This window comes from Dromiciops gliroides, chromosome 1 (assembly GCF_019393635.1).
Source record: "Dromiciops gliroides isolate mDroGli1 chromosome 1, mDroGli1.pri, whole genome shotgun sequence".
Classification (NCBI taxonomy): Eukaryota; Metazoa; Chordata; class Mammalia; order Microbiotheria; family Microbiotheriidae; genus Dromiciops; species Dromiciops gliroides.
The window spans coordinates 185,396,360-185,415,814 of NC_057861.1; the positions used below are offsets into that span (position 1 = coordinate 185,396,360).

Below are 19,455 nucleotides of genomic sequence, written 5' to 3' on the forward strand. Positions count from 1 at the left end.
GCATTTTAATCCTGCCTCTGATGTGTATCAGCCAAGAGACCCCAGTTAAATTGTTTAACGTTCCTGAGCCTTATTTTCCTCATTTGTGGAATGGAGATAATAAGATCTATAGTACTAACCCAAAAGGTAGTTATGGGGCCCAAAGGAAATAATGTATGCAAGGTACTTTGAAGACTTCATGGTGTCATAAAAATGTCAGTTGTTATAATCAAAGATAGTTCAATGCTTTTCTATTCTGCCACAATGACTATGTTTAGATGACAACCAACAACTGCATGGAAAGTAAAAATTTCACTGACCCCAAACATTTAGCCATGTGTGGACGACTAATAATTAGTTTGGTTTTTAGAGAATTAGTTGAGTTTTTCACATTCTTCTAGTCATAAAGCCACTGTCTGTAACTTTCTGGCTGAAGCAAGTTCTAGGGCCCTTTTGGCCTTCTGGTTGTGTTGATTATAATAATAATAATTGCTGACATTTAAATAGCACTTAAAAGTTGCAAAGTGCTTGAACCTCACAACAACCCTAGGAGGTAGGTGCTATCCCCATTTTCCAGATAAGGTAACTGAGGCTCTGAGAGGTGGTAAATAGCTCTTGGTCAGTCATACCGTTTAATAAATGTCCAGGCCTTCTGAATCCAAGGCTAAGTACCTTACCCTTTCTGCCATACTGCCTCTCTCAAATGGATTTGAATTAAAATATGAAAATAATTCCAAACAAGACACGATTTCTCACTCTAGTTCTTAAATTAACAGGGACAATTTTACATAAGGTAGTAACTTTATGCAAACATACCCCTCAAATTAAAAATTGGGTGGCTCTAAATTTGTATGTTGGCAAATTGTATTCATCAGGTTTCAATTCCAAGTGGAGAAAATAAAGCAGAATGAAAGAGACCAGTGCATGCCATAATTATGTATTAAAACTCAAAGAAAAGTCACATGGGAAATGTCCACAAATTTATAGTAGATCTGACCAAAGTCCAGAATTATATAACTACACTTAGGTCTCTATTAACAAAAGGAAAATGAGAATTGAATTGAAGCAATTTATTAGAGAGACAGAGACATAGAGGATAGAAAACTGTCCTCACTGTCAGGAGGACTTGGTTTTAAGTTGGCCTTTGACACATGACTGGGCAAGTCACTTAACTTATCATCCCAGACAATTCTCTAAGACTCTAAGTTGTAGATCACTTGCCAGTCTGCATTGATAGGGTAAATTTCTTCACTATATTCCTTGTAACCAAAGGAATCATAGATCTGGTCCAATTTTTAAAAAAGGCATTTTATTTAGGGGGCAGCTAGGTGGCACAGTGGATAAAGTACTGGCCTTGGATTCAGGAGGACCTGAGTTCAAATCTGATCTCAGACACTTGACACTTATAGCTGTGTGACCCTGGGTGAGCCACTTAACCCTCATTGCCTGCATAAAATAAATAAATAAATAAGGCATTTTATTTAAAATATAAATTTATAATTATATTAAAATAAAGAACAATTGCTAAAAACAAAGTACTGGTTGCTATCTTTGGAATTTTAGCATAATGATGGGGGAGAAGAGGGAAGGTATGGAAGGGAAGGAGGAAGGTTGCCAACATTAATGAAAATGGTTACAATTCTTCATTTAATTTCCTAATCATTTTTCATTATGTCTATAGACCAGGTTTAGGTAAGGATTCATAGTCTTTACTTTTCTTATTTTTCTGACATATTTTCATATTCTTTTGCCTTGTCAATTACAATTATCACTATTAACCTCAGTGCACACCCATCAACACACATGTATACTAAACGTATACACATACACATATCAAAACATATACAGACATCTACCCACATGCATATTCATTCTTCTGTTTGGCTGCTTCTTCACTGGTGCTTTGGCCCAGGGTAGACTTCCAGATGCATCTCTATTGCAGCTTCAGAGAGGATATAAAAGGGTAATCACCCAGGCTATTTAGAAGGACCATAGAGTTAATTTTACAGATGTGAATTGAGAACCAGAAATATTACATCATTGATCTGAAGTCACATAAATGGTAATTAACAATGTTGTACTTTACAGAACCAGATCTCTGCCTTCTATTCCAGGGGCCTTTCCATTATCTATTGTTATCTTTCTTAAAATGAGTGTAACTGAATCCATTATTCCTCCCTCCCTGATAAGAAAGGAGAATGTTTGAGGCAGGGGAGGGACCAAAGAGATAATGGTTATAGATCTAAATGAGAGAAATCAGAGTGGATGGCTGTTATGCTGAGTCTGCAGCTGATGAGTATCTCCTGTAACTTCCTTTTCTGTCTAATGCCAGCACAGGAGAAGGCATAAGGTTGCCTGGGTGCTGGAGACCTTAAGAGGTGAGAGCAGAAGACCCCTGCTGCCAGGTTTAAGTTTTTCATGTAGTGTCCTGAATGGACAAGATAAAAGTGGGGGGCAGTTCTGTTTTTATGGCAAACTGAGTGGCACAGTGGATAGAACACTAGACCTAGAGTTTAGAAAGATCTGAATTCACATCTTATCTCAGACACTGTGTTGACCTTGGCCAAGTTGCTTAGCCTCTGTTTGCCTCAGTTATCTCAAATGTAAAATGGGGCTAATAGCACAAACCTAGCCAGGGTTGTTATAAGATCAAGTGAGATAATATTTGTAAAGCACTTAGCTCAGTGTCTGGCATACAGTAGACACTATATAAATGCTTATTATTCCCTTACGCCTTGCTTCTTTTGCTCTTTGTCTAAAGGAGACTGAATGTCAGGATAATCGATCTCCCCACACTTTTCTTCGAGACTAGAACATTTCCAAAAAAGAGACAGGCCTAGGCCTGGAAATTGTAGAGTTTTATAGTTGTACTTGGACTGTTGTTTCCATTTGTCCTTTTCGAAAGTGTCGCACGAGTGTACTTATTATTGGGCTCTGTCTTGACGGCCTGATGTCTTTTAGCAGACATTGGATTCACTTTGCACATGCATAAGTAAAATAAAACCTTTATGAACTCAGTCACCTGATACTTAACAACATTAATGCCAGAATATAGTCCAGGAGCGAGGCAAAGTGGGATATATGATCTCCTGCCCCACCCCCCTCACCCTGGTTAATTTTACAAATGGTAATATATGTGGGGCTACAGTATCTGGTGACCTGAGTTTCTGAAGGCAGTCCAGATCACGCAAGCCAGTACAATCTCATATCTTACCTACTCTCATCTTCATTTATATTATTGCATTAGGCAAACGGTATGCAAAGGACATAATCAGGGAAGCCCATGATGCGGCTGACTGAAGCACTTCCCATGGAGAATGTGGGAGGTTGAGCATGAACTAGAGCCACTTCTGGTGATACATGTGCTCTGGTTGATTACTCCCCTTACAAGTACATATATACCTATGGTATTGCTGAAATGGTACGTGTGTGTGTCTCTGTGTGTATCTATCATATATATATGTAATGATGTACATATGCATGTTTGTATTTCTATGCATATATGTGTATGGATACATGTACCTACAGAGAGAAAATAGAATAGTTATAGGCACAAAGTAACTAAGGTCAGTGAAGAAGGGAGTACAGAAAAACAGAAAGGGAAAAAAATGAAGGGCTTTGCTAGAGGGGCAAGAGTGTGGATTCTTAATTACTATCTCTTCTTAGACATCATTCATGTGGATTGTTATACATCTGTCTTCACTGGCTACAATGGGATTCTGTTCTGGAAAGTTCTATTTCAATTTCTTTTACCTGGTAGACAAAGCCTTGGGGGTAAGGTGGGGTGGGGTGAATAGAATATTCCATTTCAATTTTTCTTTATCTAATAATTTTTTACCTATAGGGATAGATAGATAGAGATAGGAATAGATAGATATAGAGATAGGAATAGATAGTTAGAGATAGGAATAGATAGATAGATAGGAATATATATCTATATTCCTACAAAGCTTGTCTGTGTCTAACAAGAAATATAGACTTAGCTTTCTGCTCCCTCATTACATCATTAATAGTATCACCCATGAGTATTTGCTTAGCACCTGTCACACTGTATTAGGTAGGGCGGGTCCCAAGCAAAATTGTAAGCAGGAAAAATTTATACTTGTCCTCTTCTCACCTTCTTTTCCATCCTCCCTTATAATTTTTTGTTACTTCCTTTTCCCTTCCATTCAATTCCAGCTGTTTTAATTGTGGTTTCCCACACTGCCTTGCCATTTCCCTAAAGTACCATTTCCCTTAAATTTCTATCAAAACTCTCATTTCCTCAATGATCTGTTATTAGATTTTGGCCTTGGAGAGAGCTAAGTGGCTCAGTGGATAGCTCATTGGGCCTGGAATCAGGAAGACCTGAGTTCAAATCTGGCCTCAGATAATCACTAGCTGTGTGACCCTGGGCATATCACTTACTCTCTGTTTGTTTTAATCTACTGGAGAAGGAAATAGCAAATCACTCCAGTATCTGACAAGAAAACCACATACAGGGCCAAGAAGAATTGGACACAACTGAATAACTGAACAACAAGAACAAAACTACTATTAGATAGGTTTTTGTAGGACCAAACTAATCCAGGCCAATTTGTAAATGATTGATAATTTTAAAAGTTAAATGGCAATTGGTTATTGTGAACAAAGCACCACAATTATACGTGAAGAAATCACTAAGCTGCATGAATAATAAGCCATAAAGATAGAACATACATTTGTAGTGTTTATTGTTCTAATCACATAAAACTAAAGCAAAGTAACTATGCTGAATTTAATGATAAACATAATTGTTATTGTGCAGCATGCTAATTAGGCACAAATAACAAACAATTCATATTAATTACTGTAAATAGTATTAGTTTTACATGGCTGAGACAAGTTTCCTCTTCTCATTTCCATCCAGCCATTCTCCCAGACCATCTTGCCATTTGCCTGATGCCTCTACCCTGCTTCTCTCCAGGTAGATCAACACCTTCTTTACTCCACTGGATCTCTATCTCCAGAATCTATGTCCCAATTCCTGAAGAAGTTAACACATTCATCTTCTGAATCTTTGGAACTCCTGCTCCAGGGACACAACATCTTGACTGGTGACAACTCACTTAGCCTATCTGGCTGCAGATCCTAAAACAAGCTCCACCTTCACATTCCATCCAACTGCCCAACCAGGCCTATACAGCCACACATGTCCCATCTTGTCCCCTTTCTACCTTGTTCTGGACACAATAGTGTCCAGCAAGAATACCAGCAATAATACTTTACCTTCTGTAAAGGAAGTGCCACTTAACTGTTCTATAGATCAGTTCATCATCCTCTTGACTCTCTGGGCCAAAACTCCCTTCCAAGGCAAAAATCTAATAACAGATCATTGAGGGAAATGAGAGTTTTGATAGGGATTTGAGGGAAATGGTACTTTAGGGAAAAGGCAAGTCAGTGTGGGAAACCACAAATAAGATAGTTGGAATTGAATGGGAGGAAAAAGGAAGTATCAAAAAATGAGAAGGGAGGATGGAGAAGGAAGTCAGAGGAAGCCAAGTATAAGTTTTTCCTGCTTACAATTTTGCTTGGGGCCTACCCTGTCTAATACAGTGTGGCAGATACAAAACTCCTTACATGTGTGGTAACAATTTATAGGCAGGGAGTTATCTTTATTATCACGGTTACTTTATTAATTAACAATAATTATAATTTATGCATTGCTTTAAGATTTGCGAAGCACTTTATCTCTCTATCTATGCCTATGCCTATCCCTATCTATCTATCTAGCTAGCTAGCTAGCTATCTAGCTAGCTAGCTAAATGTATAGATAGATAAATAGATATAATTGCATTCGATCAAAGCTCAGCTGAAGCACAACCTCTATGTGAGGTGTTCCTTTCCCTCTAGCTATAAGTATATGTCCTACTCCTAAATTAAATTTTATTTGTCTTATATGTAATAATAATAGTCCTCATTGTATATTGAAAGGCTTGTCTTGATAAATAAATTTCAGTAAAAAGTTGTAAAGAATTAATTGTGATTTGAAATTTTTATGACCCCGTCTTTTGGCTAGGATTGGAACCCCCAGTGTGCACTGGCTGGGGCTCAGGCACTTTCGCCTCAGCAACCAGCAGGGTGTGTGCCATGGCTATAGCTGATGCCATGGCGTCGGCAGCTCAGGTCATCTCCATGTGCCAACGCCTACATGGGCCTGGCAAAATTATAATGATGGGAAGCTGGGTGAGGGCAGTCAGGTGACCCTTGGCCTGTGGAAGCTGGGAGGCTGGCCATTCTATAACCTACAACTGTCTGTTAATTCTGTCAATCAGGGCTGCAAGCCAATTAGCTTGGGGCTGTGTGTGTGTGTGACCACCCTGTTTCCTATGAGAGAGGGGTTTTCTGGGAAGGAGAAGGGAGGATATTTGCCATTCTGGCATGTGATTTGTAGAGAGAGGGGACGTAGCTGTGTGCTCTGCTGAGTCCTGGGCGGTGGTGTGATTGCAGGTTGTATAATTTTCCTTTCCCCATTCCCATTTTCCTTTGTCCCTAGTTCTATTAATCTTATTTTAGTTTTGAATTTGTTTTCCTGTTAATAAACCCTGTTCTGTTTTTGAAAGAGGCTGTTAATCTCCTTCCTTGCCCTAATATTGCGGTGAGCCACCTAATTAACACTCCCCAATTAAAATTTGGCCCCTACACAGTTAATGGATAAAATGGAGATTTTTTTATTAATGCTGAAATTACACAGTGCCTATGGTTGGTCCTGAGGGTAAAAGTGTTTTAGTAGTTTTAGGATGAGTGGGAGGAGGAGATACTGGGTCAGGTGGAACAGATGGAACAGGAAGATGCTTCTGCTGCTGTCCTTTCTATAATAGCCTTCTGTTCTTTCTCAGATCTCTAGCCCAGCACTTTTAGATGCTCATGAAATGGGATCCAGAACCCATTCTCATTGGGCTTTCTTTTCCACCACCCCTAGCCTGAATATCTTCTTTTTTCTTTTGGCAAGATGATCTTTTTGTTGATTCTCATGAGAGACAGTGTGGTCTACTAGATAGAAAACTAATTTCAGAATCAGAATGACCTGGGTTGAAGTTTTACCTTTGACATCCATTTCTTCTTTAAAAAACCTTTAATTTGGGACAGCTAGGTGGTGCAGTAGATAGAGCATTGGCCCTGGAGTCAGGAGGAGCTGAGTTCAAATCTGGCCTCAGACACTTAACACTTACTAGCTGTTTGACCCTGGGCAAGTCACTTAACTCCAATTGCCTCACCAAAAGCAAAACAAAAAAACCTTTAATTTTAGGGGGCAGTTAGGTGGCACAGTGGACAAAGCACTGGCTCTGGATTCAGGAGGACCTGAGTTCAAATCCAGCCTCAGACACTTGACACTTACTAGCTGTGTGATCCTGGGCAAGTCACTTAATCCTCATTGCCCTGCAAAACAAACCAAAAAACCCCAAAAAACAACAAAAAAAAAACCCTTTAATTTTTAAAATTAAGAAGCATTCATTTTTTCTCCCTTCTTTCCCTTCAAATAAAAAAGAATTAAAACAAAACTCTTCTAACAAATTTGAATATTCAGGAAAACAAATTTCTATATTGTTCATATCTAAAGATATATGTCTCATTCTGTATCTTGAGTAGCTCAGTGTACTTTTACCGTGACTTCAATTGATTAAAAAAAACCCTCATTTATTAGCATTTACAATGTGTCAGGTACTGCAGTAGATGCTAGAGATACAATGACAAAAATGAAGTAATCTTTGCCCTCAAGAAGCTTATGATTGAATTGGAGGAAAAAACATATACACGTGTAAGTATGTGTATATATATGTATATATGTGTATTGTGTATATATGTATGTGTATGTATATGGTCTGTATATAGATACATATTAATGTGTTTATATATATGTTTATATATATGTGGTGTGTGTGTGTGTGTGTGTGTGTGTGTGTGTGTGAGAGAGAGAGAGAGAGAGAGAGAGAGAGAAACTTGTTCCATCATTTTCAGTGATGTCTAACTCTGCATGACCCCTTTCTTGGCAGAGATACTGGAGTGGTTTGCCATTTTCTTTTCCAGCTCATTTTACAGATGAGGAAACTGAATCAGAGTGAGGTGATCGCGCAGCTTCTCAGACTGCCGTTACTTAGTGTCAGGAAGAATGGAGTTCAAATCTTATATCAGACACTAGCAGTGTGAATCTGGAAAAATCATTTAACCCCAATTTGTGAAATAAAGATAATCATGTTTCCTACCTTACAGAGTTGTTGTAAGCATCAAATGAAATATATCAAGCACTTCGCAAACCATAAAGTGATATCAATGTGAGCTATGATTATTATTATATACAGAGTAAATTTAAGCTAATTGGGTATGAGTAGAATCCAAAAGCACATTGTATCAGCAGGGGCACTAAACTGAACTTTGGAGGAAGCTAAAGATTTTAAGAGGTGAGTTTAAAGAGATCAAGTATTTCAGCCATGGGGGACAGACAGAGGTCAGGAAGCTGGACGGAACATTGTGTATGAGGAACTGAAAGAAAGCCATCTTGACTAGACTAGGTTATGGCATCATCTTCTCACCTCCTCACTTATCTTGGGTTTCAACTCCCTGTTAAAACCTTTTTGTTCTGTTCTCTATCTAAAGAACATTCTCTACCAAGAAAAAGAAAATAAAGGAAAATTAGAAGCAGAAGTTGAACAGTTTTGCCTTCCCTCTGCCATGTCTTATCGCTCCATGTACCCTGAACTTTGCTCCTAGGGTTTTGATTTTCCTCATGACACTAGCAGACAAAACCTCTTTCTCATTAGTGTTCATCACTAACCTCAGCTCAGCCTGAAAATTGACATCCCTGGCAGAGTTCTTACAAGACTGTGCAACTCTTGTATTCATGCTCAGTTACTTGACCTTACTTCCATCTTCTGTGCATATGTCTTAAAACTATAAGTTGTTTGAGGAAACTCCCTTTCTCTTTAGATTGTTCCTGAACTTTTCTTCCTCATGAAAATTAGCTGTGCTTGTATCTTCAGAATTTTATCCTTGGGAGCTTCCCATATCTTTTGGGGTTTATTTTCCTACAGAACATTATGCCATGGGATCTTCTTACCTGTTCTTCCGAACTCCTTGAAATTCTTCCCCCCCCCATCTAGGGTGCAGCTCAGATTAAAGAACATTGTCTTTATTTATGCAGGATTCCCTTATAATTTGAACTCCTTGGGATCAGGGACTATTTTTCCTCTCTTTCTATTCATAGTGCTTAGCATAATGTGTCCATATATAATATAGGGTTGTGCTTAATCAATGCTTATTGACTTGACTTCGTTGGTCACTTTCCTCCAAAGTTCTCAGAGTTTCTGTTTCAACAACCAATTCTTTTCTGGTTGGCCAAATTGTCTAGGGTGTATCCAGAGGTCATAAGACTGAGTCTCCAGAATTCTGGGACTGAGTCCATGCCAGGAGTCAGATGCCCAGAGCACCAAAAAATGACTTTGACCTTGAGGAATGACTTTCAGGACTCAACCCAGCTGTAGCTGAGATGAGGAATCATCTGGCTGTTATGATATTTCTTGGTATGATATGAACTTGGTGAGACCAATATTATGTAGAAAACTGTGCTAAGACTGGACCAACTCTCCCCAAGAGACTCCAGTGGTAGAAAGAAGTGTATTCTCAAGATGTTGGAATGAAATCTTTGTACTTTTGTGATTGCTATATTTTCTAAGTATAGATCCCCTTTTAAAAGCCTTAAAAAAGAAAAAGAAAAGAATTGTTCTGGGTGCTTTAAGATTGGACTTAATGAAAACTCTGGGTTATGAGCTGGGATTTTAGTTACTCCATGTCAGAGCCAGAACCTAAAGCCAGGCCATCCTGACTTTGAAGCTACCTTTCTATCCAGTACACCATACTGTCTCTCATGAGAATCAACGGAAATAGAATCTTGCCACAAGGAAGGGGAAGAGATGCAGGTCAGGGGTGATGGGGTACAAAGCCTAGTGAGAATGAACTCTAGATCCTAGATCCTGCACCTCTAGGAATGCTGGGCCAGAGAGCCAGGGAAGGAAAGAATACATAAAAGACAACTGTGGGAACATCTTCCTGATCCATCTGACTCAGTGGCACCTTCCCTCTCCCCATCCATCCTAAAACTACTACGGCATTTCTACCTTTAGAGTTTGTTTTGTTTTGTTTTTTTTTTGCAGGGCAGTGGGGGTTAAGTGACTTGCCCAGGGTCACACAGCTAGTAAATGTCAAGTGTCTGAGGCCGGATTTGAACTCAGGTACTCCTGAATCCAGGGCTGGTGCTTTATCCACTGCGCCACCTAGCTGCCCCTACCTTTAGAGTTAACTACGGACACTGTGTGTGATTTCAGCATTAGCAAGAATGTCTCTACCCCACAAGCTATCTATTCATTATTTATCAGATTTTGTTTAACAGGACAGATCTTTCATTAGTCAGTCAGCGAATGAATCAAGTCACTGAACAAGCATTTATTAAGTGTTACAATGTGCCAGATGCCATACTTTTTGTATCATTGTGAAAGCAGAGGTAAAAAAACACTGTCACTGCACTCCAGGAATTCAGTCTAATGGGGGAGACAACATACAATTAACTATGTATATATAAAATAAATGTAACGTAATCTCAAATGGAAGGGACTAGGGGGTGATAAAGGGAGTGGGACATAGAAAGGTTCCTTCCAGAAGTTGGTATTTGAGTTGTTTCTTGTTGTTGTTGTTGTTTGTTTGTTTTGTAGGGCTTGTAGTGACTTGTCCAGGGTCACACAGCTAGTAAGTGTCAAGTGTCTGAGGTCAGATTTGAACTCGGGTCCTCCTGAATCCAGGTGCTTTATCCACTGTATGACCTAGCTGCCCCCTGAGTTGATTCTTAATGCACTGAGTTGGGTAATGGAGTTTCTTGTATGAGCCACAGAAAGTAGGCAACTAATGCTGGGTCATAGAGTGAATGAAAAGGAACAAAGTATAAGAAGCCTGAAAAGCTAAGATTGGGCCAGGTTATAAGGGGCTTTAAATGCCAAACAGATGATTTTATATTTGATTTTGGATGTAACAGGGACCCAGTGGAGTTTATTGATGTGTACTTCAGGAAAACTCAACAGCTAAATAGAGAATGGATAGGACTGGGAGAGAACTGAGGTGTGGAGACCAATAGGAAAAATATTGCAATAGTCCCAGTGAGAGGTAATGAAGTAGAAGGGGGTGGCTATGTGAGTGGACAAAAGAGGGGGATAGCCAAGTTGTTATGAAGGTACAAAATGAAAAGACATGATTTGACAACAGATTGGCTATTGTGGGGGTAATGGTGTGAATGAGTTTCAAAGTCTAAATAAGTACTTCATAATCTTAATTAACAGGGTCATAGCTAAGAATGTTTTGAACCTAAATGTAGGACTTAATGTTTATCTTTATTAAATTTCAAATACATACAAGTCCAAAAGAGAGTTATGGCAAGAAAGTTACTTGTAAAAAAGACCTGGGGTCTTTATTGCCCTAAAAATTCAGAAGTGTGGTATGGCAACCAAAAAATTTAATTTGAATTCTTTACCTTTAAATTTCACTTTAGGGTTTTCAAGGCTGGGCTTTCACCTGCATTGTCTCATTTGATCCTCCCAATAACCCCAGTGGATTACAATAACAGGGATTATCTTCCCAATTTGACAGCCAAAGAAATTGAGATTTGTAGAGTGATTGGCCCAAGTCATAGGACAGAATGCAGTCTCTGCTTAACTCAACAATATGGGTATTAAGGATGAGGCCATTTTAATAATTTCCTCTACCAGTGAAAACAAAAAGGGCATACATGAATAAATATAGGAAACATCAAACACTCAAATAGTCCTCCAACAAGGATCCATCCCTATTGACCCTCAGTTGCCAATCATTCCAAGTCACTGGGGACCAATAAGAAGTTCACTGTGTCTGTCCTCTCTGCAAGGCTTATGTCCCTCACTAAGGGACTGATGTGCATATTTAGCTACATGGGAGATGTCCCTTCTGTAATCTCATCAAATGTACTAAAGGAAAGCATCCTACTGAGAAGGGTTCTCCTCATATATCCCTGATACAACAGTACAGTAAGGCATCTGAGCAGGCCCAAAAGGGTGAGGTTCATTGATGAAGGAAAAACTTAGTTCTAAATTAGAGACACACACCACACATACTCACTCACACTCACACTCACACTCACACACACAGAATGAGAGACGGAGACAGAGACTATTATCTTCAAGTTTCTTGGTTGCTGCTACTCTCATTCCATACTACCTGGGACATGGGAACAGAAATATCAACCTCCCTGCTGCCTCCCATATTTCCTGCCCCCTGCTTTCTCCCCTCTCCACAACCTCTTGGCTCCACTACTTTTTTTTAGACACAAATATTTCTAGTTATTCCTCAATCTCTATTCTTCTATAAATGGTAAGAGGAGGAGAGCATGGAGGGAAAAAAAGGCAAGACAACTAAACAAATAATTGATAATATTTGGGAGGTGGGTGGTACATTCTTGTTAGAATCTCTTTCCCTAGTTCTTAGTAATCTCGTATGAACCCATTCACTTTATAGCTGACTCAAAGCTATATTTTTTGCTAATAAATTAAAAATAAAGAATCCTTGAGTAGGTTCAGTAACTCACAAAGGAATTGTTCATAGTTATAAATTTAACTTATAGAACTCCAAATTCAGAGTATAGTCATTTATTATGAGAGAAAAATGCTGGCTCTGAAAAGCATGAAAAAAGGTCATCTTTTTTTTAACCCTAATTTAAACATGATAATTCTAGTAGCATTCTCAGATGACCATGATCTGTCCCATGAAGGCCACCCACACCAGTGCCTTAACTGGAAATTCTGGCTCCTAGGACTATTTGAGGGGGTAGAGGGGGCTTCTCAGGAGGGTCCTTGAAAAGACAATCCAACAGCAAGTTAAATTATGACTGGAGACTTGGGTGACTCATCCTTTCTCCCTCTTATTCTAACAGTCAACAACCTGCAACTCTACTTCTTCACCCTCTCCCAATGTTTGCCTTCTTTCCAGCCTTTGAGAGGTCTCAGGCCAGTCAGAGGCTCTCAAGGAGGAGATAATGGTAAGGAGAAGATAAAAGCTGCAGAAGAAGGGTAGCAGTCCCATGTAAATAACGCCCAGGCTTCTCCACCCTAGTGATAACTGAGCCTCACAGCTGGCAGTCTTGTTGATGCAGTTAACTCTGATCTGAGTAATGTTCTGAGTTAAGGTACTTCCTCTTAAAGAAAGAAAACAACTATCAGTACCCTGGGGATTGATGGATCGCCTGAGAAGAATTCATCCCCTTTTTTTATGGGCCCTAAGCTTGCCAGAAAATTAAAAGCAAACTCTATAAATGATGGCAGTAGGAATTGCTACAAAATATGAAGGGAATTTCTTTGTGAACTAATGTTAACTGACAGGAAGAATGGATATCTAACCTGAGTATGTGGAGTGTGCTTCCTTAAAACTGGGGTGAAGTTAGGGCATTCCCCATTCTAACTTAAATGAGAGAAGTATAATCAGTGTCATTTTTGATATATGGGCCAATATAATTTAGAGCAGGAGATTAAAAGCAAGCAAGGAGGAAAAAACATCCTGTTTATCCTTTATGCATCTTCATTGTGTCTATTAGTGATAGGCTTTCTAGACCCACTAAGAGAGAGGTATAATAAAAATGCCTGGCTGAAAAACTTCTCTGATTTTGGTGACCTTCCGTTTTTTTTTAAAGCTTAGAGGAGAAAAATATAATAATACCTTTCTCCACAAACAGAAAATATTAATCAGTTATTTAGTAGTGTTTAAGGCTGTTACTACCTCAAGTATTTCTGCAAGAAACCAAAGGTAGGCAAATTGACACAAATTTTAAAAACACACAAAGGTGGCTAAAAATGAAGGGGAGGGGGAAGGCTAGGAATAGCTTCAATAAGGTAGTGTGAAGGACAAATATTATAGAAGAGATCAATAGAAAAACCAAATATTATGGTGATCAGAGAGAAGAGTATAAAGCCTGCTGTTTTTTTGAAACAATATTTTATTCCCCGCCCCCAATACATATAAAAACAAGCCTGGGGTTTTCATAAAAGATCCAGATGCACACTGGTAGTCCTTACTAGCAGGATGAAAGATTTAGACTTCTTAGGTCAGGGGGTAATCATCCAAGGAAATAGGCTATACTCAGCAAATATGATATTTCCGTCCCAAAGAAAGGGAACTTCTAGTTTATAGGTTTCATGAGGACAGAGGCCATGTAATAATGATCTTTGGATCTGTCCCAGGGCCAAAGCATCCCCAACAGTGAATGAATGAATGAAAGAATAATAGCTAACATTTATATAGAGTTTACTATGTGCCAGGCATTGTGGATATGATCCTCATTAGAACCCTGGGAGGGGGGAGGAGCTATTATTATCACCATTTTACAGATGAAGAAACTGAGGCAGAGTTAAGTGACTTGCTCAGGATAGCACTTGATAGATTTGAACTCAGGTTTTCTTAACTCCAGGCCCATTTCTCTTTTCACTGGGTCACCTAGCTGTCCAGAATGAATGAACGAATGAATGGCAGAGAAACACCTTTTTCTGTAAGAAAGGCTTCAACCAAATTTCAATAAGTGATGGAACCTTGACTTGAGAGGACAGGACGATGTATGGTAGCACTGTGTGAACATTAATTGGTATTGGGAAATTAGAAGGTTGTAAAAAGGGGTCAGTGAAGATGGAGATGGGACAAAGTGCCAGATAGATACTGGAAAAATGGAAATCAATAGGAGGACTTAGATAAATTTAAACATACGCACTGAATCCCACATTATGCCATTCTATTCTTGTGTTGAACTTCTGCTGTGGGGAAATGTACATTTAGCACAAGGAAGAAAAGTGATTATTTATTTTCAACTACAAATTATCGTAATAAAAAATATAGGCATCCTAACTAAGTAACGGACATTTTCCCTAGTTTTAGGCATTTGTAGAGTATATCCCAAACATCTCTGGATTCACCTCACTACCCAGGCTGATTGTGGGTGCTGATATTCAGCTTGAGTCCCAATCTAGAACATTCTCTGTCAAGAGATCAGACAGGAACTATAAATCAAATAGGTCATTTAGTTAAGAAAGAATTGCAAAGTATTACTCATTTAAAGTGCCAAATAACAAAATTAATATTTATAGACAATCTAAAAACTGTATTATTCTTAGCACTTTCTGCCTTCTTTTCTGATACTCTGCTAACATTACAAGCAGAAGAGGGGCTACACAGGACTGAAGAAAATTTCATATCTTTCTTGGTTTTATGGGTTTCCATGAGCAAATAATTCATCATGAAGAAATCAGTCCACTAGTGATTCACTTCTCTGTGCCTCCATAGCTAGGTTCCTCCTATTTTTTGAGGGGGGTGAGGCAATTGGGGTTAAGTGTCAGGGTCATAAGTGTCAAGTGGCTGAGGCCGGATTTGAACTCAGGTCCTCCTGACTCCAGGGCCGGTGCTCTATCCACTGCTCCACCTAGCTGCCTCAGTTCTTCCTATTTTTGAAACTGTAATCAAAGTATTCCAGAATGGTAGGATCTTTCAGAGACTGCATTGGGTTGGCATAGCCACTGCAGACCAAAGGCTAATTCCATGACACCCCGAGGCATTGGGGGTAGGGATTTGTGGAGGAACAAAGTAAAAAATAAAAAATTAAAGCAGTAGAAACATTTTTATTTTCTCCCTCCCTCACCTCAATATATAAATGATCAGTCACCCAGATTGCTACATCAATAGGGAAGGGTGGATAGAGCACTGGCCCTGGAGTCAGGAGTACCTGAGTTCAAATCTGGCCTCAGACACTTAACACTTACTAGCTGTGTGACCCTGGGCAAGTCACTTAACCCCAATTGCCTCACTAAAATAAAACAAAACAAAACAAACAAAAAAAAATAGGGAAGGGGGAAAAACACCTTGGGAAAGACATTCTAAGAATTGGAAGAACTATACCCCTCTGACTTGAATTCTCCTGTCTCTTGTAACTGGACATATATAACTCATGCCTATTTCTCCACTCCACCTCTGCAGCTGACCAAGCCCTCCATATCCTGTTCACATTTTTCATCTCAACAATCTTCAGATGGCACCAGAGGATTAATTGCCTAAATACATGAGCAAGATTGTTGAGAAGCTTTGTAGTGATGGCAATAACATTGGCTGATGATTGAAGTTCATGCAACCTGGAAGTCTTCAGATTTGTTCGATGTGTCCAGGTAATGTGAAATTCTCTTTTCTTGGGGCCAGTGCTCCTAGGCTCATAGATGAGTGTTAGAGGGCATCCTAAAAAGCATCTAGTCCAACTTTTTTCATTTATAGATGAGAAGGGGGCAGCTAGGTGACTCAGTGGAAAAAGTTCTGGCCCTAGATTCAGGAGGACCCGAGATCAAATCCGACCTCAGACACTTGACACTTACTAGCTGTGTGACCCTGGGAAAGTCACTTAACCCCCATTGCCTCACAAAATAAATAAATAAATAAATGAATGAATAAACAAACAAACAAATAAATAATTTTTTAAAACACTAGGACATTTATAGAAGAGAAAACTGATGTGAACAGAAGTTAAGTGACTTGTACAAAGGCTCCAAGATAGCAAGTAGCATAGCTAGACTCTGAACCCAGATCCTTTGGGGATAAATCTAGCCCTCTTTGCACCATGGTTGGAAGTAGACTATGACTGTTATGATTCATTTTTTAGTATTTGGCTTGTGGTCTTTATGACTGTTCTTAACATGTATATAAGGATATATTTGCTTCTTGTAGTACAAGTTTTGTAACTGTAAGTGCTATCTTTTACTCCGAGGAATGAAAATAAATTGGTATTGCTTGTTGGAAAATACATATATGCATACAAATTGATACATGACTACATTAATAATTATGGCCTTTCCCTCCTTGGTAGTATCTTTATGTATTACAATTTGATTCCCCTTCCGCTACAAGCTCTGAGTTAACATTCATATTGTAGAATCCCAATGAGAAATGCCATCAACACCTTCATAAGATCTTTGATTGTTACTCTGAGAGAGCAACCCATGGACATGCTGGCCAGGCAATTCGGAGGCAAAACTCCCTGGAAAGATCCTGAATCCATATTACTTGGGTACTGTATTCCTGTGTGGTTGTTTTTTTTTTTTTTAAGTGAGGCAATTGGGGTTAAATGACTTGCCCAGGGTCACACAGCTAGTAAGTGTTAAGTGTCTGAGGCCGGATTTGAACTCAGGTACTCCTAACTCCAGGGCTGGTGCTCTATCCACTATACTACCTAGCTGCCCCCCATGTGGTTTTAATTGCTTACTGCTTTCTTTTGCTTTTCACTCCTGAAGCAAGCTGGGAAGGTTTTTCTGTTTTCCCAGTTGAAACATCTACTTGGGTACAAACAGCTACATAATACCCACAATCATGGAGAAAATCCTCCATATCCCCCTTGTTTGCCAACCTTGAGTACGTTGGGAAATAATTCTGTCCTGTACTCTCATCACAAGTACTGTGCTTAAAGATCCCCAATCATAGAAATAGATGCAGGAGATAGCCAATATAGCAATTTATATCTGGAATCAGATAGGATAAATGGCATTTTGGTTTACTCAATTCACTATCCTGGAACCCCTCAAAAGAAGGGAGCACCACTGATATGTGTCAGAACTGGGACTATCCTCCATACAAAATGGAAATCAGGGGTGCCATCTTTTGGAAGAGTTGCCACACCATCATGTCAAAGCTTGAAATCTAATTTGGAGAAGTACTGCACTTCCCCTCTGTTTCCAGTATGTTGTAAAGACTGTCTTCTAACAAGAGTCTCTCTTGGATTCCTCAAGTCTTATGCATGAGTTTTCTCCTTTTTGCTGATGCAAATACTGTGCATATTGCCACATAATCACTCCTTTGGTGAGGCATTTGTCACCAAATATAGGTCACGTAATGGGTATGAGAAACTGAGCCAGTCTCAAACTTACCCAGAGAGCCTTCATTTCAATTGCTACAGTGAGTGGTCCTGCTTTGACCATACTGTCTCTCCAACATTCTACAAAGGTTTTGCAGAACTGATACTTGTCAACTGACAGCTTAGTTTGGGTCCCAGTAGTTTTTCTCTGTGTTCTTCTAATGTCCTTCCAAATTTGATACACTCAATAATCTATGTACATGAGAATGTCATGTATTAATGAATGAGAAATTTTAAGTGTCAATAAACCATTATGTCCCCAACATGTGAAAAGGGAAGAGGGAAAATGCTTTAGGGTCTGTACTCAAATTGTTGAATACTAAAAAGTGAATATGCTTTATGTTCTAGTTCAAGGACTTTGGGAAGCTTTACTGATTGATCTAAATGAGTTTCAAGTTATTTCTGCTGATCCTCTATGTCCTTTTTCTTTACTTCCAGGTATTGTGGTGCTACTGAGATCAGTTATAAGAGACTTCAATGACCATCAAGTATGATTGTAGTAGTAATTGGACAGAAAAAAACAAACAGTTCCAAATGAAAAAAAAAAAAGAACCTACACATATAGGGGTAGGTCTTTATGGCAATTATCAGAAAGAGTAAGATGCTCCTTTCAGAAGGATGTCATTAATAAAATCTAATTATATATCATGCATGTAAATCAAAGTGCCTACTTCTTCGATAAGAAGCAATGAAATAGGGGCAGCTAGGTGGTGCAGTGGATAGAGCACCGGCCCTGGAGTCAGGAGGACCTGAGTTCAAATTCGGCCTCAGACACTTAACACTTACTGGCTGTGTGGCCCTGGGCAAGTCACTTAACCCCAACTGCCTCACCAAAACAAAAACAAACAAACAAACAAAAAACCCTTCTTTGGGGGCAGCTAGGTGGTACAGTGGATAAAGTACCAGCCCTGGAGACAAGAGGACCTGAGCTCAAATCCGGCCTCAGACACTTAACACTTACTGGCTGTGTGGCCCTGGGAAAGTCACTTAACCCCAATTGCCAGAAGAAGAAGAAGAAGGAGAAGGAGAAGGAGAAGGAGAAGGAGAAGGAGAAGGAGAAGGAGAAGGAGAAGGAGAAGGAGAAGGAGAAGGAGAAGGAGAAGGAGAAGGAGAAGAAGAAGAAGAAGAAGAAGAAGAAGAGAAGGAGGAGGAGGAGGAGGAAGAAAGAAGAAGAGTAAATAGTTGATTCAGGTCCCTAATTACCTCCTCCCTACTCCCTACTAGACTAGCATAGTATATTACAGCATGACAGTAAAGAAAACTGGGTCAGTAGTGATCACTGTGGAACTTTAAAAAAATGTGTTTGTGTGTGTATGCGGGAGGCAGTTAGGTAGTGAAGTGGATAGGGTATTGACCCTGGATTCAGGAGGATCTGAGTTCAAATCCAGCCTCAGACACTTGACACTTACTAGCTGGCTGAACAAGTTACTTAACCATCATATACATGTATACATATACATGCACACCTCAGGGTACATGTCCTTTCTCCAGAGGTCAAATAAAAAGAGATCTGGTCTGTGAAT

The 19,455-nt window shown here is 39.3% G+C and overlaps 1 long non-coding RNA gene across 1 annotated transcript in view; it reads left to right on the top strand.

Annotated features, from left to right (window-relative positions):
* Nucleotides 1-18,706, top strand: part of LOC122743767 — a 126,213-nt gene extending 107,507 nt beyond the window's left edge. The window contains exons 3-4 of the long non-coding RNA XR_006355020.1: nt 16,018-16,202; nt 18,371-18,706. This is a non-coding gene — a long non-coding RNA (uncharacterized LOC122743767). The remainder of the gene's footprint in view (nt 1-16,017; nt 16,203-18,370) is intronic.
* Nucleotides 18,707-19,455: the final 749 nt, after the last annotated feature.